At 42.1% G+C, this 24,615-nt stretch overlaps 1 protein-coding gene across 2 annotated transcripts in view; it reads left to right on the top strand.

The window, feature by feature from the left end:
- The first annotated feature begins 2,733 nt into the window (after positions 1-2,733).
- The window catches only part of Sil1 (SIL1 nucleotide exchange factor), a 264,404-nt gene continuing 242,522 nt past the window's right edge, over positions 2,734-24,615 (top strand). For both annotated transcript variants that reach the window (XM_070036109.1, XM_070036110.1), the window contains exon 1: positions 2,734-2,844. The gene's annotated coding sequence lies outside the window, so the exon portion shown is untranslated. The remainder of the gene's footprint in view (positions 2,845-24,615) is intronic.

Below are 24,615 nucleotides of genomic sequence, written 5' to 3'. Positions count from 1 at the left end.
AATGGAGGTATGGCTTAAGTGGTAGAGTGCCAGACTTGAGTAGAAAAAGCGAAGGGATAGCAGCTAGGCATGGGTTCAAGCCCTAGTAGTAGCTACCATACACACACACACAAACACACACATTTTTGTTTTGAATTTTGATCTTTTTCTATCCTAGTTGTGTTAGACCTTTTATTGCTGTGACAAAATACCTGACAGAACAACTTAGAAGAACTTATCCTATGATGGATAAGAGAGAAGGGGGGGAGAAGAAGTGGGGAGAGGGCGAGGGAGGGAGGGAGGAGAGAGGAAGAGATGTGTCTTTTGTCCTTTAATATTAAAGGAAGTTGATAGATGAATATTTCCTGTATTCACTTTAAATTTAAGTTTTTGAATTCCTGGCAGCCATTAATCTAAACTATCTCATTTTCCCCTAAAATGACTTCTGTCCTTTAATCTTAAGGGAAGTAGATGAATAAATATCTCCTGTATTTGCTTTAAGCTTGAATTTTTGAATTCCTGGTAGCCATTTACCATGCCTCATTTTCCATAGTCTATCTTGCCTCAATTTCATTTTCAAATCATAACCTTAGGGGCTCGGAAGGTGGCTCAGTGGTAGAGCGCTTGACTTGCATGCTCGAGGCCCTGGGTTCGATTCCTCAGCACCACATAAGCAAAAAGAAAAAAGCCGGAAGTGGTGCTGTGGCTCAAGTGGTAGAGCGCTAGCCTTGAGCTGAAGAGCTGAGGGACAGTGCCCAGGCCCAGAGTTCAGGCCCCACGACCGGACCCCCCCCCCAAAAAAAAAAATCATAACCTTAGGAATAGGCAGTAAGACATTCCATTGAGGTATGAGCCACAGCTCCCAGGTGGCCATGGAATCTGTTAGGTTTTTAAAAAGAGGTAGCTGAGTAAGAACATCACTATGCACGTGGTATTCAGGTAAGGGGTAGGTTTATTCATCGTTCTGGCTGGCACCAGGCCATGTTGGCCCTCCACGCGGCTGGGAAAAGCCTCAGAGAGAGAGCTGGGAAAGAGAGAGCTGGGGAAAAGAGCTAAGAGAGCTAGAAAAGAGAGAAAATAGCTAGAAAAGAGAAGAGCTAGAAGAGAGCAGAGAGGGGCCGTCTGGGCCTGGGCTAGGCCTTATCTAGGGTATGGGCTGAGAAAGGTGTGGCCACATCAAATTCAGATGTGACCTCAGTGGATGCAGATGTGACCTCTTCCAGGTGTCCCAGTTGCCTAGGTTACGCAGGTAGTGGGTGGAGACTTTGCTGCGAGGAGGGTGGAGTCTGCTCGCCATCCAGGAGTGGACCTTACATCAAGAGATTAAACAGACAATACTCATAGTGTACTTTGTTGCTAGTGCACTTTGGTAGACTAAATGTATTTGTGTGTGTGTGTGTGTGTGTGTGTGTGTGTGTGTGTGTGTGTGTGTTGTACTAAGGCTTGAACTCAGGGCCTCAGATTTTTGTTGGCTTTTTCTTTCACAGCTATCACTCACTCTGCCACTTGAGCCAAACCTCTAGTACAGTGTTTTGCTGGATAGTTCTGCCCAGGTTGGCTTTAAACTGCAGTTCTCAAATCTTTAGCCTCCTGAGTAGCAGGTATAAGCTACTGGGATCCACCTTAAATCTTTAATTTTTTTTTTCTTTTGTTAGACATGGGGCTTTGAACTCAGGGCCTGAGTGCTGTCCTGAGCTCTTTTGCTCAAGGCTAGTGATCTACCATTTTGAGCTACAGCGCCACTTCCAATTTTTGAGTGGTTAAGTGGAGATAAGAATCTCATGGGGACTTTTCTGCCTGGGCTGGTTTTGAACCAACTTCTCTTACTGATCTCCTGGGTATGTCATAGGAAAGTGACCTGTTCCATGTCTCTTCCTGCTTAGTAACCAGGGAAAATATTTTATACTTTTCTTATAAACTGGCACAGCCTACTCAGCTATTGCAGTGGTTTGTTCTCCTTCTCCAGGCCTCTATAATTTGCTAAGAGGTTGTGAAATCATTTCCCACCTGCTTGAAGTAAATATAATCAAGAAGGTAAATTGAATGCTGAAACCCCACACAATATTCAGAGAAAGGAAAGAAACTCCTGAGGTTGATGGCTCTTGGAGAATACCTATTATTTGGGGACATAGTGTTTTTCGTTTATCTTTTCCCCCCCTCAACAATAAGTAGGAGTCTGTATCTGGGCTCTAGGGTAATAGTGAATTCTAGTCAGGTTTAGCATTTCGAGGTCTCGCAACCCTGAGCTAATTTAGCTTGAATTTCCAGTACTACCATTTCCTGGAAGTATGACCTAGCATAAATTCTTAGCTGCTCTTAGCTTCATTGTCATTATTTATAAAAAGTGAGTGGCAATTCCTATCTTGGGAAATTATGAGACATAAATGTACCTGTTTTATATTTGCAGCATCTGGCAAATAAAAAACATTCAGTGGTAGAGAAGAATTTGAACTGCAAGTTGATCGTTTTCTAAACTTACACAATGTATATTTACATAAAGCAAGTGAGTTACAGTAAAACTAGGCCGGTGAGTTCTCTCTCCGGTGACTTCTTCCTCTAGCGGAGGGACACCAGGCAAAGGAAGTTCAGTATTTGCGGAAGAAGACGCTAGCGGAGGAAGACGCTAGCCGATGAGGTTTAACAGAAGCTAGAGGAAGGCGGGGCTAGCAACTCTGGAGAGCGTGGCAGTCGCCGGGCGTTCTGGCAGGTTTCTATTGGGCGGTGGAGCGAGTGACGTAATAGCCGCGCGCTCACAGGTTCGTACAGTCGGCGCGGCGTTTGCGGAGGGGGAGCTGGTTGCCGTGGTGGCCGCCTGGAATTGTGGGGTTTGTGTCTGCCCCTCGGCTGCCGTGCCGAAAGCCGAAGGTAGGGGCGGAGAGGGCTTCTGGGCCCTGGAGTTGGGCGGAGGGCGCTGGCTGTCCGGGCCACCTGCCACCTGCCGTTTGGGCGCCATCGCAACTGTTCAGGGGTTCCAACACGACCCTGCTAGTATCTCTAAAGCGAGACGTCCCTGTAGGCTCCCAAGCTAAAGGCGTATTTTCTACCTTTCCCACTAAAAAACCTCTTAGTAACCCTTTCGACGCCAGGAGAGATGGCAGTGGCTTTTAGCTCAACATCTGTTTTTCTTCTCTAGCCCCTTCTTTTGGTGTCTGTTCTCCGTTCAAAGAAGAGGTGAAATAGGTTTTGATTTCTGAGAACTCCAGTATTGCATTTTGGTCTTGGCCAAGACTTTTGAGTCTTGGCATATGAAATCGTGCCCTGATTCCTTAAGTATCTCCACTCTCTCGTGGTGTGTTTTACTTAATATTGGCAGATAGAAGGCGACTTTAGAGGTTGCAGGGTTGCTTGTGTCTCAAATCGCGTAGGGAATTTATGCACAACCTTTAACCCCAGGAATTTAGGATGAAGTGTACATGCTTGCATTCTCCATCCATCCCAGGTGGTTCTCATTCAGGTGTCTCTGAATCCTTGTTTCGATGGAAAAGGACAGGAATCAGGAAATGCTTGTCAGCTGAGAAGCCAGTAGGTTTCCTAGGACTGTTAGATGCCTTTAAAAAATATTGACCAGTTTTCTAATAAATGCTTAATGTCTGCCTTTCCTACTTTAATAAAACACAACCAGCTTTGAGGAATGGTTTGCCGACCAAGACTACATATGCAGGAGAAACAAATCTTCCATATTTACTAAGAGCTGATGTGTTTACAAATACTGTTTGTTTTGACAATATGAACTTTGTATGTGCGTGGGTCTTTTTAGATATCACTGCATCCAAAGTTTTTTTTTTTCTTATAAAAGTGTAGTAGATTTGGGTAGCCAAGGTGTAAATGATATTAAGATTGATGTTTGTGTAATACGGGTAGGAACTTAAGTTGTTTGTGGCTTCAGTTGGGAACAAGACTTGGAATTTTAAGATGCTGTTGCTACTTTTTTTCTTTTAAATGTTTAGTGAATTTAACTAATATACATTGCTGATCAAACTGGCAATAGACAAAGACTGTCTTCACTTTGCTGATTATAGGAATCTGGAATATTTTAGTAGGCAGGAATGAAAAATTGCTCAAAGGGGCTGGGAAGGTGGCTCAGTGGTAGAGTGCTTGCCTTGCATGCATGAGGCCCTGGGTTTGATTCCTCTGCACCATATAAGCAGAAAAAGCCGGAAGTGGTACTGTGGCTCAAGTGGTACTAGCCTTGAGCTGAAGAACTGAGGGACAGTGCCCAAGCCCAGAGTTCAGGCCCCAGGACCAGCCAAAAAAAGAGAATTGCTCAGAACTTTGATACTGTTTTCTTTTTGAAGGTCTGGGGTTTGAATTTAGGGCCTGATCACTGTCCCTGATCCTCTTGTACTCAAAGTTAGTGATCTACCACTGGAGCCATAGCTCCTCTTCCAACTTTTTCTGAGTAGTTTACTAGAGATAAGAGTCTTACAGACTTTTCTGCCTGGGCTGATTTCAAACCATGAGTAGCTAGGGTTACAGGTGTGAGCCACTGGCACCTGGCCTTTGATATTGTTTTCTTCCTCTTCTCTGTTTTCTGAATGTCAATTTTACATAGCTACCCCAGGCTGACCTGGTAAGTTTCATAACTAAGAAAAGGGCTAATGAAGTGAAAATGAAGAGTAACAAAAATATTTTAGAGTAATAAACACACCAGAATCTAATTTTCCATTGTTTATATTTGTTAGAGTGGTGATATGGCTATTATTCAAAGCAGTTTTGAAGCCAGGTGCTGGTGACTCATGCCTGTAATCCTATTTACTCTGGAGGCTGAGATCTGAGGATCATGGTTCAAAGCCAGCCCTGACAGGAAGGTCCCGTGATACTCTTATCTCCAGTTAACCAACAGAAAACTGGAAGTGGTGATGTGGCTCAAGGGGTAAAATGCTTGCTTTGAGCTGAAGAGATGAGGGACAGTGCCCAGGCCCAGAGTTCAAGCTCTACAACCGACCAACAACAACAACAACAAAAAAGCAGTTTTGAAAATCTATATCAGAGACAGAACTATATAAAAGACCAGTCTCATTAATATACAATACTATTTAAAAAACACTCTATCATATGGTTAAGCACCCTTGTCACTTGACTTGTCTTCAGATAAACATGACCCTTTGATTTTTAAGATGATGTTGTCACATAGTATCTTAATAGTGGACACAACAGATTTTTGGAGTAGTGGACATAAGTTTTAATTCTGAATCTACCACTTGTTAGCCACATAATCTTGGGTAAGTTATTTCACCTGAGGCACTGTTTTCCTTGGTGTAAAATAGGAATAACCTTTGAAGAATAGTTAAGGTGATACGTGTGGAAACTCTTAGTATATAGGACTGCAAGAAATGTTTTTTTAATTTTCAAAATTTACTTTTTTCTCATCTTGTTTCCTTTGCAATTTATGGGATCAAATTTGGGGTCAACTTGGCACCGGTGGCTCATGCCTGTACTCCTAGCTACTCAGGAGGCAGAGATCTGAGGATTGCTGTTCAAAGCCAACCCGGGCAGGAAAGTCAGTGAAACTCTTATCTCCAGTAAACCACCAGAAAACCGGTGCTGTAGCTCAAGTGGTAGAGTGCTAGCCTTGAGCTGAAGAGCTGAGGGACAGTGCTTGGGCCCAGAGTTCAAGCCCCATGACCAATAAAAAATAAAAAAAAATTGGGGGTCTTGTATATGCTAAGCAAACGTTCTTCTACTAAGCTACATCCCCAGTCTGAATATTTGCTATTAAAGAGAAAATTCAGAAAAAAAATGACAGTTTCTGAAGGGAAGTTGCCTTTTTCTAAGAAGGTAGATGCTTTGCAGCTCTCTCCCCCCTCTGTTCCCCTCTCTCCCCCTTCTCTCCCCCTCTCTCCCCCTTCTCTCCCCCTCTCTCCCTCCTTCTCTCCCCTTCTCCCTCCCTCCCCCTACTCCTCTCTCCCTCTCTCTCCCTCTCTCTCTCTCTCTCTCTCTCTCTCTCTCTCTCTCTCTCTCTCTCTCTCTCTCTCTCTCTCCCTCCCTCTCTCTCTCCCTCCCCCCCTTCCAAGGAATGGCAGCTGCCATTCCTTGGAATAAACATGTTCAGGAGAGCAAATCTGAACATTCTGTTGCTTCTTATTTGTGTATTCGTGGGGATTTTTCTTATGTATTTATAGGTTCCTACTCTAACCTGATCATTCTGTTGTCTCCATTTTCTATCCTAAGTGATGCTGTGCTGCAGAAGGTAGCTGCCGGTCCTTGTAGTAAACATCTTCAGGAGAGCTAATCTGAACATTCTTTGGTTGTGTATTTCTGGGGATTTTCCTCAGCTGTGGCACCAGCTGGTACTTAGATCATGCTCTGTAGCACAGGCACATCTAACTTCTAGATTTGGTGTCAGTTTAGACACCTGTCCTTGTGGAGCTAATCTTTTTCTGAGCAAGAATGAATACTTTATCCATCTCTGAGTCAGCCTTAAGCTGCAGGCTTTAGTCTTCTACAGTGGAGAGCTTTGAATTTTGAATTTTAATTATATATGGTCTAAAGAGGGAATATCCTACCCCCACCCCTTCCTTCTTTCACTAGGGATTTCACTTCTGAGTAAGGGAAGTGGAGAATTGGTGTTATCCTAGTGAGGATTTGGGTAACCCCTGATTCCTAGTGCCAACAATAACTTGAGCTTGTTTTTGGTTAAAAAAACACCTTCCTGGGTGCTGGTGTCTCATGCCTATAATCCTAGCTACTCGGGAGGCTGACATCTGAGGATCGCTGTTCAAAGCCAGCCCAGAAAGGAAAGTCATGAGGCTCTTATTTCCAATTAACTACTAGAAAATTGGAAGTGGCACTATAGCATAAGTGGTAGAGTGCTTGCTTTGAGCTGAAGAGCTGAAGGATAGCACCTAGGCGCAGAGTTCAAGTCCCACGACTGACAAAAATAAAACAAAAACCTTATAAAATATTCAATCTGCTAGGGACTGGGAATGTGGCTTAGTAGTGGAGTGTTAGCTTTGAGCAAAAGAACATCAGGGACTGTACCTAGGCCCTGAGTTCAAGTTCTAAGACTGGCAAAACAACAAAAATTCAATGTGCTAGATACATACAGAGAGCCTCATGGAATATTCCATTTGACATTTTGATTTGTGTAGTTTTCTTCTGTATTGATAGGGAGAATCCAATGAAAACAGAAGTATGTTCAGCCCAGACTTATAGTTCCTTCAGGTTTCACCAGGCATTTCATAGACAAGAGTATGGTTGTGTTGGTTAGATAAGAGTCTAATCTTCCTAATCTCATCAGTAGTTTGGTGTTGAGAAAAAAGTGGTAGAGTCAATGTTTGAGTTACATTTTCTGCCAAGCCCTTGGAGTCAGGGTCTGAGAACTCTGAACATAGGGCTGAGCAAATGGAAAATGCCAGTCTCATCTCAGGAATGCTGCTGTTAATCCTCTATAACAACTACCATATTTCTTGGTTCATCTCATATGTGAAACAGAAATGCCTTCCTTGATTTCTATAAGAAAGGTCAACATTCAGTTTTTTTTTTTTTTTTTTTTTTTTTTATCAGGATAGAAGAACTTCCCAGACATGGGACTTTCAGTACATGAATGGAGAAACTCCATGGCAAATTGAGACAAATTAGTCATTCTATACATGAATATTAATCACATCCATGCCAATTAGCAAACATACTGTTCAGCTACTAAGCTCTTTTGGGGTCATCTAATCAAGTCCTCAACTTCCCCCAAATCAATTTTTATCCTCTTCATGATAGTATCTGATTTTTTTTTCTCTAATAGAGTTATCAAGCCCTGTTTTCTAGCTTGAAGATGTAACTGTTGCATATGCCCTTTCAGTGTACTGGACACTGAGGAATGTTATCTATCTTATACCAACTTTATAAGATAGTTGGTGAGGGCTGGGAAGATGGCTCAGTGGTAGAGCGCTTGCCTTGCATGCCTGAGGCCCTGGGTTCGATTCCTCAGCACCACGTAAGCAAAATGAAAAAAGCCAGAAGTGGAGCTGTGACTCAAGTGGTAGAGCTCTAGCCTTGAGCTGAAAAGCTGAAGGACAGCGCCCAGGCCCAGAGTTCAGGCCCCACAACCGGACCCCCAAAAAAAAATTAAAAAAAAAAAAAAAGATAGTTGGTGAAAGGTGTATTAAATAGGTAGGTAGCCGATGAAGAGACCACCACATGCTATTCAGACAGCAGAAGAAATTTATCTAAGGAACGCTGCCCCTGCCATGCATTATGGAGAGGCATGGCTGAAAAAGGGGCAATCCAGGGCTGGGAAGGTGGCTCAGTGGTAGAGCGCTTGCCTTGCATGCATGAGGCCCTGGGTTTGATTCCTCAGCACCACATAAGCAAAAAGAAAAAAGCCGGAAGTGGTGCTGTGGCTCAAGTGGTAGAGCGCTAGCCTTGAGCTGATAGAGCTGAGGGACAGCGCCCAGGCCCAGAGTTCAGGCCCCATGACCAGACCCAAAAGAAAAGAAAAGAAAAAAAAAGGGGGGGGCAATCCACCCCTGTGCCAGGACTTAATCTAGGCCAGGGACAGGCAGAGGTGGGGCCAGGTGGGGAAGAGGTGTGGCCACACTAGATCCGGATGTGACCTCAGGGTCTGGGACCCTCCTAAGGTCAGATGGGAGACTTGTGACCTGAGGTGGCCCAGAATGTGACCTAGCAGGAGGGGAAGGTGATTGCTTCCAGGTCTGCCAGTTACCTAGGTAACAGATACTGGGTGGAAACTTAGCCAAGAGGTAGGGAGGTGTCCCTGTGTAGACCTTACAGTTGGCATATAAATCCCACATTTTATAGATGACGAAACTGAGGCTTAGTGAGACTATGGCTAAAATGTCTGGTGTAAACCAGACACGGTAGTATAAGGTAGGTAAAGTAGTACATTCCTGAAGTCCCAGCTATAGGCTGAAACAAGAGGACTACTTCCTCTGAGTTTGAGACCAACCTAAAGAAAAAAGAAAAAAATGAGCTGGGTGCTGGTGGCTCACTCCTGTAATCCTAGCTACTCAGGAGGCTGAGATCTGAGGATCAAGGTTCAAAGCCAGCCTGGGCAGGAAAGTCCGTGAGACTCCTATCTCCAATAAACCACTACAAAAACCAGAAGTGGCACTGTGGCTTAAGTGGTAGAACACTAGCCTTGATCTGAAGAGCTGAGGGACAGTGCCCAGGCCCAGAGTTCAAGCCCCACAACCGACCAAAAAGAAAAGAAAAGAAAAGAAAAACAGGACTTAAACCTAAGGGTTTTTTTAAAAAAAATTTTTATTGTAAAGATACTATACAGAGGGTTACAGTTACATGAGTGAGGTAATGAGTACACTTCCTCTTGAACATTGTTACCCCCTCCATTGTTTTCCCCCAACCATCCCCCTCCCTCCCTCCCTTCCCCAAGGTTCTTTTTTTTTTTTTTTGATTGTGATTAAGTGATTACTTAATTTCCGGAAATTCACAGTATTGTGGAATAATGATGCTCATTTAAAGTCACAAGTTCATTCTAACTTTCCTGGAGCAAATTGTCTATCACAGTCTGTAATATATAACGGTGCTCACATGTTATATACCATATATGTGATCAGCAGCATGGGGATATTTGGTAAAACCTAAGGGTTTTTGTTTGTTTGTTTTTGTTGGTCAAGGGTCTTGAACTCTGGGTCTAGGTGCAGTCCCTGAGCTCTTCATCTCAGGGTGAGCATTCTACCACTTGACACAGTGCTACTTCTGGTTTTCTGGTGGTTAATTGGAGGTAAGAGTCTCAAAGGCTTTCCTGCCTGGGCTGGCTTTGAACTGAGCTCAACCCTCAGATCTCAGCCTCCTGAATAGCTAGGATTACAGTTGTGAACCACTGACACCCGGCTAAACCTGTTGTTTTTTTTTCCCCCACTTTCAAAAACTATTTATTAGAAGTAAATTTTTAAAAAAATGGACAATAGTTGATATCTATTTACCTTTGTGGTCCATTAGCTCTGTTTGTGACCTAGTGTGTGCCCTCCCTCCCTCTTCCTCCTTGTCTGTGGTTTTTGTAGTTATCTGGAGATGCTCTGATTTAAAACCTTCCCTTTGTTTCCTGTGACTGCAGTTCCTCTGTGCCTGCTGTTAACTGTTTATTTAAGCTGTTTTGATCAGGAGGGTTTTATTGCTGTTTATTTCCCCCAGAGGGGCTTTTTTCTGCCATCCCAGGTTCCTTCTCTTTGAATCCTGGTTGTTTGCTGGGCAGCTCTGGCGGCTGGTGGGTCTTTGCTTCCTGGCAAACCATTTTGACTCCCTTTATCAATGCTGGAAAGAGTCTGTTCCCTTGAAATGTGTAACTGTGTTAAGAAATATGCATGGGGCATTGACTGCAAGTTTTCCTGTGATGTACGGCATTCTTTTTTAAAATTTCTTTATTGAGATTAAGTGACTAAATAAATTTTACAATACTGTGGCATAGTTATGCTTAACTAAAGTCAAAAGCACATTTTAACTTCACAATGATAATCATCATTAATTTACAAAGCTTATGAACTCAACGAACGTTAACAATAAAACTATTTCTTACAAATTGTGTGATATGCACATTTCTTTCCTTTTGCTTAGTATCATCTGTTCTCTCTCTCTCATTCCCTCCTTCTCACCACCACCCTTGAATTACTTAGTTCACTTTCATCTAGAAGTAAAATTTCTTTGTAAATGCTATTACCTCATGAAAGCTTTTTTACCTTCACCCGATGAGTCTGCAATTAGCAGTTTTATTTGCTGTCTGCTTCCCTGGTGCCTCCTAGTCTTTTTTTTTTCCCTTGGCTGAGTTTGCTGTTTTGAGACTAAAGGTTCTGATGATGTTTGAGTCTTAGGACAGTCTGTTGTTTAGCTTACATTACATTGTACATCCACAGAGTAATTGGGAAGGATATGTTTCTGAAGTCTACTTACTGGCTCTGTAACTGAGAGATTTGTTTATACCTTTTGATTACCACTTCCTGTCATCGTATGCAGAAGAGCATGACAGTTTGTAGACTGATTTCTACAGCTAGCCACATCTTTCTCTGTTAAGTACTTTGTCCTCTAAAGCCTTGTGAAGAGTTCTAAAAACTGAGAGAAGAATCGAAGATGCATCCAAAAGCTTTGATGAGGAAGGCTGATTAGAGTGAACTTTTTAAGAGTTCCATGCTTCTACTGAGTTAGCTATCAGTTTTCAGGGAATTATTATTATTATTATTACTATTATTATTGTGGCATTGAGGTTTGAAGATGCTCAGCCCCCTTCTGTTTTTTATTTTTGCGCTGTAATTTGCTGCTGCTGCCATATTGTCTTCATTATTTTTATGCAGGTATTGGGCTTGAACTCAGGGCTTTGACTTCTTGCTCATCACCAGCGCTCTTCTGCTTGAGCCACACCTCCAGTTTCAGCTTTTTGCTGGTCAATTAAAGATGAGTCTTTTGTATTTGTCAGCTAGAACTGGCTCTAAACTGTGATCTTTGATCTTAGGCTCCTGAATACCTATGATTATAGGCAAGAGGCACAAATGCTTGGCTTGTTGTGATTATTTTTGAAATAGGGTCTCACTTCTTGTTGGGCCAACCTGGACTATGATCTTCCTACTAAACTTCCCACCTTAACTGGGCCTGAGTGTTGTCCCTCGGCTCTTCAGCTCAAGGCTAGTGTTCTACCACTTGAGCTATAGCACCACTTCCAGTTTCTGGTGGTTTAGTGGAGATAAAAGTTTCACAGACTTTCCTGCCCTGGCTGGCTTTGAACCACGATCCTCAGATCTCTGCCTCCTGATTAGCTAGGATTACATTGGTGCCCAGCTAAGAATTAAAATGTTTTTAGGGAAATGTCAGTCTTAAATTTTTTGGCAACCCTGATACTTTTTTGTCTAATTGCTTCTTTCATTTTCTCTTACTGTGTTTCTGAGTTACTGAAGACACTTCCTGCTATTTTCTGCTTTGCATTCTTCTAGGACATGTATGCCACTGCTGTTTTGGGTCTTCCTATATGTAGTTCTAATTAGTGAATACTTAGGTTTCAATGCCTTCAGTGGCACCCACTAAAACTGTCTTGGTGTTCCAAGCCTATGGCATGTATCCCTGTCCTATCACTTGAATAACATATTTTTAAATTATGTATTTCTGCTTACATGCCCTCTTTTCTCCTTATAAACTGGTGCATGTGGTCCTCTAAGCCTACCTCATGTTTGTGCTCTTGATATTAACACCTTGATTGTAGAATTCACACTTTATTCTGATAGTTACATCTCTTATATGAGGACCTAGGCCATACTTTATTGTGTGTCTCTTACTGTAATGCTGAAATACAGATTCCCTAAGTAGTAGTTGAATGAATATATGAAAACCCAAGAAATGGTAACAATACTATTGAAATCCCACTTCTTTCCTGAAGCATTCCTTGTTCCCAGTCACAGAATGCAGCATGCTCTGTTCCAAGAGTCCTTCATAACAGTCGATTCCTTAGAATATGTTTTAAGCTCCCAACTTAAGAGGTTCCTGGGAGCAGAGACTGCATCTTTCATTTCTCTGTGGATACTTATCCCTGAGCACAGTTCCTGGCATACAGATTTTGTTTGATAGGGTCTTGTGAATGCAAGAGTCCTGCTATTTGGTCAACTGAAGTACCTGTCAGTTCAGTTTCTCAGTGTCTTACTGTATGGGGATCTCCACTTCAGATATTTTCAGGAGTGCAGGAAGAGAACAGTCAGTGTGAGGCAACAGGGAATGGTGGGCTATGTCAAACTGGAGTGTTCAAGTGCTTCATGAAGGGCAGTTGCATCTGTCATTGTCTTGGGAGAGCAAGGCTCTATTTCCTTATAGCTCCCATTCCAAGAGAAACCAGAAACCCTTGCTGGGTGCCAGTGGCTCACACTTGTAATCCTAGCTACTCAGGAGGCTGAGATCTGAGGATTGCAGTTCAAAGCCAACCCGGGAAGGAAAGGCTATGAGACTATCTCCAGTAAATGACTAGAAAACTGGAAGTGGTGCTGCGGCTCATGCGGTAGAGCGCTCACCTTGAGCTGAAGAGCTAAGAAACAGTGCCCAAGCCCAGAGTTCAAGCCCCACAACTGACCCTCCCCCCCCCCCCCCAAAAAAAGAAGAAACCAGAAACCCAGATTTTCTTGTGTGAAAGCTCAAGGGACTCTCATGGCAATCTGTGGACCATATTTGATCTATAAGCTACTTATTTGTGACTTGTTGGTAGATAGTAAAATTTCTTGTATTTAAATTTCTGATGGAAGAATAGAGCAGATGACATAACTTGAAAGCTCTTAGAGGAGTTTGGGTGAAAGCCTAGCTCTGGTAGAGTATCTTAAAATTTTTTTTCCCTTCTTCTTTTCTCTTCCCCACTACCTCCTCCTTTTGTGCCAATACTGGGGCTTGACAAAAGCCAAGGTCTTGGGCTCTGGTTTGGCCTGTTCACTCACACTTGAGCCATGCCTCTATAGTGGTGAATTGGAGATAAGAATCTTGAGATTTTTGTCTGCCTAGATTGGCTTTGAAATATGATTCTCAGATTTCAGCCTTTGGTGTATCTAGGATTCCAGGCATAAGCCCAGGGGCCCAGCAAGTGTTCTATAATTTTATATAGGAAGTAACTTACATACTTGGGCTGGCTCCTTGGAACATATTCTGAGTTCTGTGCTTTATTCTTCATCATATTCTGATTTCACTAGGCTATAAAAAGATGCTTTTGTCTCTAGACTGCTGGTGACCCTAAGACTACTGTGAGTTTTGCCCTTTCTTTCCTGAGGCATGTTTTGGTTATTTGTACTTCTGGCTGCTTGAAAGGACCTGGTGATCAGGCTAGTATAACGTATGGTTATGGAGACCACTCTTGTTAATGACATCTCTGAGAAGGAGTTCTGGGTAGATAAATACATCTAGAAGGGAAATATATTGTATAAAATTGTTGCCTAACTGTGGCCAGCCAAAGGACAAAGCACTTTAATACCTAGAAGGTTATTTGTGTCTATGTAGAACCTTTTTCATGGTGATATTTTATCTTCTGGCTGTCTTGTCTTTTATAGTTTCTAAGTGTGTCCAACAGTATTCACTATCTTGTCTTTACCTACTAGGACTGAGAAATAAGTTGTTGCCATTGGGCTCCCCAACTGAAGCAGAAACTTGTCAGCTGGAATGTCTTTGGGAGGATATGTGGGAAACTGAAATTACAGGATGTCTTTGGTGAGGGGTCTGGGATAATTAAAAATATGGGAGGAGGAAAACTGAATTTTCATTGTACATTTCTATACCTTTCCAAATCAGAACCATGTACAATATTATTATTACCATTATTACTATTATATTTTCACTATTATTAGTTTGGCCAGTTTTGGGATTGAATTCAGAGCTTCAGTTGGGCGATCCCATTGGCTTAATTCTGACTGGTCTTGTTCTTTCTCTGTTGCTTCATATTATTTTTCATCAGAGAGGGCAATCTTTTCCCTAGAAAGAGGGACAGTGTTGTTTTGTGTTATATTGGTCACTTGCTGGCTTGCCTGTTTTTTTTTTTGGTCATAGGGCTTGTGAACTCTGGGCCTGGATGCTGTCCCTCAGCTCTTCAGCTCAAGGCTAGCATTATACCACTTGAGTCACAACGCCACTTCCAGTTTTCTGGTAGTTTATTGGAGATAAGCGTCTCATGAACTTTCCTGCTTGGGCTGGCTTTGAACTGTGATCCTCAGATCTCAGCCTCCTGAATAGCTAGGATTACAGGCATGAACCACTGGCACCTGGTGGGCTTGCCTGTTGTTAAGTGATGAGAGCAGAGTATTGAGGCTGAAGGAGAAAGCCCCAAGGGCCATTACTACCTCAGCCATTCATGTCCTAAGAGCCTGCTCATGCCAGTCATGAACATGATCCTTTTCTCTTTGTACACAGAGTTTAGTCTTCCCTGGTCATTTATATATTTATTTTTAATTATTATTGCTAGTATTTTTGCTAGTACTGGGGCTTGAACTCAGGGCTTAGGTGCTGTCCCTGAGCCTCTTTGTGCTCAAGGCTAGCACTGTACCAATTGAGCCACAGTGCCACTTCCAGCTTTTTCTGAGTAGTTTATTGGAGCTGAGAGACTCATGGACTTTTCTGCATGGGCTTGCTTCATACCACAATCCTCAGATCTCAGCCTCCAGAGACATGAATCATTGGTCATTTAAATTCACATAACCTTCTGTCCTCTCTCTGCCTTAAAAAATCCCTATATAGGGCTGGGAAGGTGGCTCAGTGGTAGAGCGCTTGCCTTGCATGCATGAGGCCCTGGGTTCGATTCCTCAGCACCACATAAGCAGAAAAAATAAAGCCAGAAGTGGCGTTGTAGCTCAAGTGGTAGAGTGCTAGCCTTGAGCTGAAGAGCTGAAGGACAGCGCCCAGGCCCAGAGTTCAGGCCCCATGACCGGACCCCTCCCCCAAAAAACCCTATCTAGGGGCTGGGAAGGTGGCTCAGTTGTAGAATGCTTGCCTCGCATGTATGAGGCCCTGGGTTTGATTCCGCAGTACCACATAAGCAAAAAAAGTCAGAAGTGGTGCTGTGGTTCAAGTGGTAGAGTGCTAGCCTTGAGCTGAAGAGCTGAGGGACAGCGCCCAGGCCCAGAGTTCAGATCCCACTATGACAAAAAAAAAAAAAAAAAAAAAAAATCCCTATATATTACAGGGAAGAGAACAAAGCAGTCCAGTCCTAGTCTTCTAGTGGATTTTGTATTTTTTATGGAGCCTCATTGGATTGCCTTTATTGTAATAGAATGAATGTGTAATTCAGGCATATTGATATTCTGCAGTCATAGAATCATTTCTAACCTTGTTTTTCATAAATAGTGTGACAGGTAGATTCAGGAGCTTTGCCTGGCAGGCTTTTTGACTTGCTCCTTAGCTTTGAGCTCCAGACTCCACCAGGCCCCTGGTGGTCCCTGCATAAAGAAAGCCCCACAGCTAGGATCATTATTTCTCAGCTTCAAAAGAGGAGCCTAAGTTAGCCTTCTGTTTGTCCCTCCTCTGCCTATGCCAATTTTGCTGGAAGTTGCCAAGAATTAGGGAAGCAGGCATAATGACTCTCCAGGAACCATTTATTTGAGATCCCTCAAAGGAGAAATAGATTTTCCTTTCCTCCTCCTCTAGTGGTGGTGTGTAACATTGTGATTTGGTACTGCTTGTCCTTCAGCATACTGAGATCTATATATGACTCCTCCAGCCCTGTTGGGGTTTCAACAATAAATTGTTTGCTGATTGGTGTTTCCTTTAAAATTTGTTACCTTCCTGGGATGGTGGAGGAGTGCGCTAACAATTAGGGACTGAGTTGAGCCTCTGTTTTTGGCACTGTGACCACCAAAGGCATAGTGGGTAAGCCCAGATTAATCACATTTCCCATTGATGATGGGGTTGGGCATTTGCTGCAGTTGGATTTAGTTTAAAAGTCACACTAGAGGCTTGGTTGGAAAGGAGAAAGTACTGCATAATTATTGCTTATGTACTAGTTAAATCTATCAGCCAACAGATGTCAAGTGCAGGAAAAAAGTACAGTAATGTTACTATAATGGCATAATAGTTATCATTATAATAATCAGCTGGCATAGCTTTTGGTAAGAGGCAGATTCTGAAAAATTTTCAGGAGGAAAGGTTAGCCTAGAGCTACAACACAATAGATGGATACTTTTCCTTGTAGGAGATGCTTTATAGAGGCTGATGATTCTGGTATAGAGTTAGTAATATCTTGTGTAGCTGAGAGAGGCCTTGAGACTTCAGCCAGGGTTGTATATTTTGCAGGTAATTTATGATAATATGATGGAGCACACCATCCTTGGTTTAAGGTGTTCTGGACTTCAAGATTGCCATCCCAGTGCCCATCAGTAGTGACTTCTGGGAAAGGCAGAGACTTCATCTTTTTTTTTTTTTTTTTTTGTGCCAGTCCTGGGGCTTGAACTCAAGTCTGGGCACTGTCCCTGAGTGTCCTCCTTTTGCTCAAGGCTAGCACTCTACCACTTGAGTCACAGCATCACTTCTGGCCTTTTCTGTTTATGTGGTACTGAGGAATTGACCCAGGGCTTCATGAATGAAAGGCAAGAACTCTACCACTAAGCCACATTCCCAGTTCACAGAAACTTGATCCTTAAGGAATCATTTGGGCAATTCAGTAAATCTGATTTGCCTCAATAGCTTCAGATGAACTCTTCTTTGTATGGTGAACTGTATTCTATACCTAGGAAGTGGGAACATATCTCAAGTTTTGTCCATACTAATTGTGGTGGGTTGTGCTCATAGAAAATAAGCTTTTCTCTCCCAGGAATTACATTCTTATTTCTGGTTAGGAAGGTCATATTGAAGGGATGAGGAACAGATACAGGACTCAAAGTCCTTGGGGTTTAAGCCTACCTGGGCTTATCTACCAACCTTGTCTTTTGATAGCTGTTGTTTAACCTTGAACAACATCAGTTACCTGTCCATGCGCTTATTTGTTTCTCATGAACAATTCTGTCTATAAGGTTCCTGTCACTAAGCCTGGAACTGTAGCACTCAGTAAACACTTCTGCTTCACCTTATCTTACCCCATCACCTACTTTAGAGATTAAAAGGGCTGGGAGAAGCTCCTCCTGCCCCTGTAGGGGGGAGTTTTGACTTAAATTAGAGCTTTTTGTGAGCTTCTTAAGTTGCTGATTGTTGCTTCTGTGAGCCAGGATCTATAGACATCCTCTGAAGCTGCTTCATCAGGAGAGACTTTGATATTTAATGTTTAGGTACATCTCTGCCTTATCCAAGGAGTAAAAGAGAGGGTTTAAAATCCCTCCAGGGAGTGATTATACCTATTTCTTTCTCAGACCCTTTGTAGCCTTTCCTCTTTCCATTTGTCCTTTAGGTGGGTCACCTGGGGGCACTTCCTGTCCTGGGGATCACTCATTTTTTGCATGATTTTTTTGGTTGTTTGGTTCTGTATCTTTACTGGGTAAGGGCTTTATGGTTCTGCCTGGGCTTTTGCTGTGGACTTTTATTTTGGAAGCCTGGCGCATTCAGACAAGGTGATACCTTTTTAGACTATTTTTGGCTGTAGGCCAGCTTGTCACTATGGCTACCACCAGGAGAAGAATGGCAGGCCATGGAAACTAACTTCTGTAAGAAATTTGGGAAAGAGGAAGGGGGAAAGAGAAAGAACAGTTTGGTTTCTAAGTCGTACAGGGAGAACATTTTAATTTGGACAGAGCTTTATTTCCTTTCTCTCTGAAAATTCTTTTTAATTGACAAATATTTATACATCTACTATATTTCAGGCACTAAGAGGCCCTGAGATATAGTCATGACCAAGTCAAGTTCTTGCTTAGAATGTGTTAATGAATGTAGACACTGAATAATAATCACACATACAAATACAAAATTACAGTTGCAATTATTGTACTGAGACAAAGGACTGTAGAACCATGAGAACAATTAATGGGGATTTGACTTGTCTTGGGACTAAGGTGTTTAGAAAGGCTTCCTTGAGGAAGTTATGTTTGACTTAAGTTGTGAAGAAACAAGTATTTACTAAGCAAAGTGACATAATTTTGAAGAGCTTTTCAGGCAGAGAGCTCAGCTTTTTGCAAAGGCTTCAGGGACTGGTGGGTAGTCACTTTTCCCATTGCTATGGCAAATATTTGAGAAAATAAGAACAATTATTTATTTTGGCTCATGGCTTCAGAGGTCTCAGTCCATCAAGTTTGTGCTCCATTGACAATCAGTACTAAATATCACAGTGGGGGAGTTCTTTGAGGAACTGGAAAGGAAACATAGCCAGAGAAAAGAGAATGAAAAGAAGTAGGTTACCAGATGAGGTTGGAGTGATTGTCCAGCCAGGTCAGGTCAGCTATGGCAAGGCATACCTGGAGAGTAGGGATGTTTTTGGAATATTATTGGTGGATGTAGAAGTGAGATGGATTTTTCAGTGTGAATAGATCATTCTCTTAATAAGTTGGGTGGATTTTTTTGGGTGGATTTTATGAGGGAGTAAGAATGAAGATCAGAACTAGAATATTATAATTTGATTTTTTCCCTTCAGTCATCTAAATGTTCTTGAGATTGACCCTTTGAAGGAAGCATGATGAAGGACCTGAGGGAAAAGGAAAGAATAAGAGATACTAGTTGGGATAGTGGGTATAATCAAAGCACACAATACACATCTTTGGAAATATCACTGTGAGAGCTATTAATATGTATTAATAATTGATAATAAATGACTAGCTAAAAGAAAATGCACCTTTTCTCTCCTAACTCAATTCCTTGTTCAGTGCTGATAGTTAATGTATTGTTAGGGTCATCTGGACGTTCAGAAGACAAAGCAGTCCTGTCTGCCAGCCTTTGGAATCATTCCACCTAACTAGAAAAAGGCCTGGAGCTTCCAGGCCTGTCACTTGTTAACATGTGACAGCTATGAAGCCCTCTTTAACCTGCTGTTGTGTCACCATTCCTCTGTTGGCTGTCATTACTGGGGGGTGGGGTAAGGTGGGGAGGTTCTTCCTCTTACCTTGGACACCTTAAGCTATTGACAACTGGCAGCTCCCTGGGATTTAACGTGCCAAGTTAGCAAAGCCAGCACCTGCAATTTGTGTAACATTTGATTCTGCCTAGTGTAGGTGTGCACATGTTCTCTCTTGGCAGCAACTAAAATCTAGGGAGCCAGAAATGAGCTGGAGTTGTTCATCCCACTGTGTAGGGAAGACTGGGGTATAGGAGGTGCCTATAGCATACTGAAAACTGGGACAGAATGTTAGGCTGCCAGGTAATTTATTAAGTGCATGGTGAGTGAGTGATTCTGGACCCTAGACTAATGCCCTTTCTTAGTGGTACTGACATTTCCTGTTGCCCCTTTCATTTATTCATTTTTGGAAGACACTGCTGCACAGTGGTTAAGATTATGTCTCTTGGATTTAGGTAGGGTTTAGGTAGAATCTCAGTTTCTAACTGAAGCTTGTAAGTGTGAACAGATCATTGTAAGTATAAGACTATTTACAAGCTTGGACAAGTTGGTAGAGTGTTAGATTTGAACAAAAAACCCTCAAGAACAGCACTCAGGCCCTAAGTTCAAACCCCAGTACTGCTACAAACAACAACTAAGAAATATAAGTTTGTTTTTTTTCTCCCTATTCTGTCATGTAAGGACATAGAAGGGGTCATTTCTGAAGCATCTATGAGCCCTCAGTTGACACTGACTCTGTTGGCACTTTGATCTTGGACTTCCTAACTTCTAGAAATTTGAGCAATACATTTCTGCTGTTTGTATATTACTCAATCTTGTTATAGCAGTCCAAACAAAGTAGAACAAAAATTGGTAGCAGAAAGTGCAGTTCTTAAAAAAAAAACAAAAAACCCTGAAAACATGGAAGCAATTTTTTTTAAGTCAATAGTGGAGTTTTGAGGTATATTGCCATGAAAAGAGCCTTAAGTATAATTCTGCTGGGGCATCAAAAGAAGAGGAGGCCTATAAAGACAAGCTCAGTTTTCATTGAGATTATGTAACTGGTAGTGATGTTGGTAGAAATCTGGATGGTAAAGGCCATTCTGTTGAGACATTTTGAACATGTTATTGGAAACTGGAACAAAGGCCATTCAGTAAGATAGCAAGGAACATTACTGAATTGTGTATAAGGTCTAGTCCTTTCTGGAAGCTATACTTTCTTTTTTTTGGGGGGGGGGTCCGGTCATGGGGCCTGAACTCTGGGCCTGGTCACTGTCCCTCAGCTCTTCAGCTCAAGGCTAGCGCTCTACCACTTGAGCCACAGTGCCTCAGGCATGCAAGGCAAGCGCTCTACCACTGAGCCACCTTCCCAGTCCTGGAAGCTATACTTTCTGAGCAATGAAAAAAAATTCCAAGTGGAAGTAATATTCAAGTATTGAGGTATAGCTGGGAAGTTGGCTCAGTGGTAGAGCACTTGCCTTGCATGCCTGAGGCCCTGGGTTCGATTCCTCAGCACCACATAAGCAAAAAAAAAGAAAAAAAAAGCTGGAAGTGGTGCAGTGGCTCAAGTGGTAGAGCGCTAGCCTTGAGCTGAAGAGCTGAGGGACAGTGCCCAGGCCCAGAGTTCAGGCCCCACGACTGGACCCCCCCCCCCCCGCAAAAAAAAAAAAAAAAAGTAAAGTATTGAGGTATAGCATGATTTGTCTGGATTGCTTATAGTAAAATATTAAAAAAAGAAACATCAGAATTTACAATCAAAAGAGAAGAACTTAAAGGTTTGATAAATTTTTAACCTACCCATGTTTTAGAATTGGAAAAAGTATGCTCAGGACAGAACATCAAGGATGTAGCTAAGTGAACCTTTAATAAGGAGATCAGTAGGAGTAGAAGAAAGATGATATACATCTGTGAAAGAATGACTGAAAACATTTTTTTTTTTTTTAGGGGTTTCCTTGCCCATCAAAGGCTCAGAAGCCAGGATATTGGAGGCAGAACAATTTCAAGGCACTGCTGCTTGTATTCTAGTGCAGATATTTTATTGCTTTTGAGGTTATTATGAATAAAATTATTTGCTTGGTTTCTCTCTCATTTTGTTCATTATTGTTATATGGAAAAGGTACTGATTTTGGAGTGTTGATTTTATATCCTGCTCCATTTCTGAAAGTGTTTATACAATCTAAAAGTTTTTTGGTGAAGTTTGTAGGGTCTGTTAAGTATAGGATCACCATCATCTGCGACTGGGGATAATTTGACTTCTTCTTTCCCTAACTGGATCCCTTTTATTTCTTTTTCCTGCCTTATTATTCTGGCTAGTAATTACAGAACCATATAAATAAGAGTGAAGAGAGTAGGTACTCTTGTTTTGTTTAGGGTTTAGGGGACGTGATATCATTTTACCCTTACTTATTATGATGTTGGCTGTAAATTTATCATATGTAGACTTTATAAAGTTCAGGTGCATTTCTTTGTTTCTAGTTTCTTCAGACCTGTTATCATAAAAGGAAATTAATTTTTTTTCCTGTTGTGGGACCTGAACTCTGGGCCTGGGTGCTGTCCTTCAGTTCTTCAGCTCAAGGCTAGCGCTCTACCACTTGAGCCACAGCACCACTTCCAGCTTTTTCTTTTTGCTTATGTGGTGCTGAGGAATGGAACCCAGGGCCTCAGACATGCAAGGCAAGCGCTCTACCACTGAGCCACCTTCCCAGCCCCAAGGATATTGAATTTTTATTAAAGACCATTTCTGGATCATTTGGTATGATCATGAGGTCTTTTTGTTCTTGACCCTATTTCTGTGATGTATTACATTTATCTTGATATGTTAAGCCATTTTTTCATCCCTGGGATGAAGCCAACTTCATCATGGTGTATGATGTTTATAATGTGTTGGTTTGGTTTGCAATTGTGTGTGTGTGCATGCGCATGTGTGCATGCACATGTCTGCGTGTGGCAGTACTGAGGATTGATCTCAACATTTCACACTTTCACTCTCATTTGGCATTTTTGCTTACAGTTAGAGTTATACATTTGAGCCATGCCTCCAGTTCTGGCTTTTTTTTCCTGGATTTGTCTGCCTGGCATAGTTGTGAACCAAGATCCTCTATGTCTCAGCCTCCTGAGTAGCAAGGATTGTAGGCTTGTGTCATAAGAGCCTGGCTTATTTTGATGTTCTTTTAATGTTGACTTATATTGCTAATGTATTCATCTAGAAGGATATATTCTTTTCTGTATTTTCCTGTTTTTGATTTTCTTCTTTTGTGGGTAGTATTTTGCAGTAGTAGTACCCTCCTCCCCCCTGGTGGTACTGTTTTTTGTTTTTGAATTGCTAGTGGGTCTTGAACTCAGGGCACCTGGGTGCTGTCCCTGAGCTTGTTTGCTTAAGGCTAGCTCCATTTCTTCTTCTTCTTTTTTTTTTTTTTTTTTTGTTTTTGGGTCCGGTCGTAGGGTCTGAACTCTGGGCACTGTCCCTCAGCTCTTTAGCTCAAGGCTAGCGCTCTACCACTTGAGTCACAGCACCACTTCCGGGTTTTTCCTTTTTTTTTTTTTTTTTTTTTGCTTATGTGGTGCTGAGGAATCAAACCCAGGGCCTCAGGCATGCAAGGCAAGCGCTCTACCACTGAGCCACCTTCCCAGCTCCATTTCTTCTAAGAAAAAATTTACTGTCTTTCAGTTTGATCAAGGTTTTGGCCAATAGGTTTTTTTTTTTGAGTCCTGAGGCTTGAACTCTGGGCCTGGGAGCTGTCCCTGAGCTCCTTTTGCACAAGGCTAGCACTCTACCACTTGAGCCATAGTGCCACTTCTGGCTTTTTCTGTGATTAGTTAGAGATGAGTCTGGAGACTGGGTGCTGGTGGCTTATGCCTGTAATCCTAGTTACTCAGGAGACTGTGATCCGAGGATTGAGGTTCAAAGTCAGTCTTGGCCGGGAAGTCTGTGAAACTCTTTTTTTTTTTTTTTTTTTTTTTGGGTCCGGTCGTGGGGCCTGAACTCTGGGCCTGGGTGCTGTCCCTCAGCTCTTCAGCTCAAGGCTAGCACTCTACCACTTGAGCCACAGCACCACTTCTGGCTTTTTTCTTTTTGCTTATGTGGTGCTGAGGAATCGAACCCAGGGCCTCAGGCATGCAAGGCAAGCGCTCTACCACTGAGCCATCTTCCCAGCCCAGTCTGTGAAACTCTTCAATAAACCACCAGAAAACTGGAAGAGACGCTGTAGCTCAAGTGGTAGAGCACTAGCCTTTAGTTGAAGAGCTGAGGGACAGTGCCCAGGCCTAGAGTTCAAGCCCCATGACTGACCAAAAAAAAAAAAAAAAAAAAAAAGTCTCATGGACTTTCCTACTCATGGACTTTCCTACCAGGCTGGCTTTGAACCATGCTCCTCAGATCTCAGACTTCTGAGTAGCTAGGATTACAGGTGTGAGCCACTAGCTTCCTCCATTTTCTCTTGTACTCTCATCCCTATATTAATCTACTTAGCTTCAAGTTTAAAATTTCCTTTTCTAGTTCTAGTTACATTGCTGATTTGTAGTCTTTTTCATTTTAATTATTATTATAACGGTGACATACAAGTCCCACAACCAAAAAAAATGTTAATTTCCACAAATTTGTAAATTTTTTAGTTTTCCTTCTTTATTGAATCCTGACTTCACCCATAGAAGATACTTGTATGAAATTTCCTTTAATATCTATTCAAACTTAAGTTTGTGGCCTAATGTTTTATAACCTGGAAAGTGTTCTGTATTCAGTAGAGAAAAACAGAATGATTTGTATTCATCCTAATTAGCTATAGTTGGTCTACTGTATTGCTCAAGTCCTTTTCTTTTTCTTTGTTATCTTTCTGATTTATCTTCTTTTTGGTCTTTCCATTGTTGAGAGTTGATGTTTAAATCTACAATTATTAAGCCAGGTACACTGGGTCTCCTCTATAATCCTAGTTACTCGATTTCAGGAGGCTGAAATCTAAGGATTGCTGTTCAAAGCCTGTTAGGGTCAGAAAGTTTGGAAAGTCCGTAAGTGCAACTAACAACAACAAAAAAACCAGAAGTGGAGTTGTGATTCAAGTGGTAGAGTGCTTCTTGAGCAAAAATGTTCAGGGATAGCACCCAGGCCCTGAGTTCAAGTCTTAGGTCAGGCACAGACATACACACACAAATAGAAACAGATGGACACATATGCCCCTCCCCCCACTATTGTAGAACTGTATTTCTCCTTTTGATGTTCTGCTTTGCAGAGATAAATAAATTTGGCAGTACTGGGATCTGAACTTAAGGCCTTGAACTTAGCTAGGCAG

Source organism: Dipodomys merriami, unplaced genomic scaffold, assembly GCF_024711535.1.
Source record: "Dipodomys merriami isolate MVZ:Mamm:240054 unplaced genomic scaffold, mDipMer1.0.p SCAF_27, whole genome shotgun sequence".
Lineage (NCBI taxonomy): Eukaryota > Metazoa > Chordata > Mammalia > Rodentia > Heteromyidae > Dipodomys > Dipodomys merriami.
The sequence above is the reverse complement of the archived record's forward strand: the minus strand, read 5'-3'. Positions and strand labels throughout refer to the sequence as shown.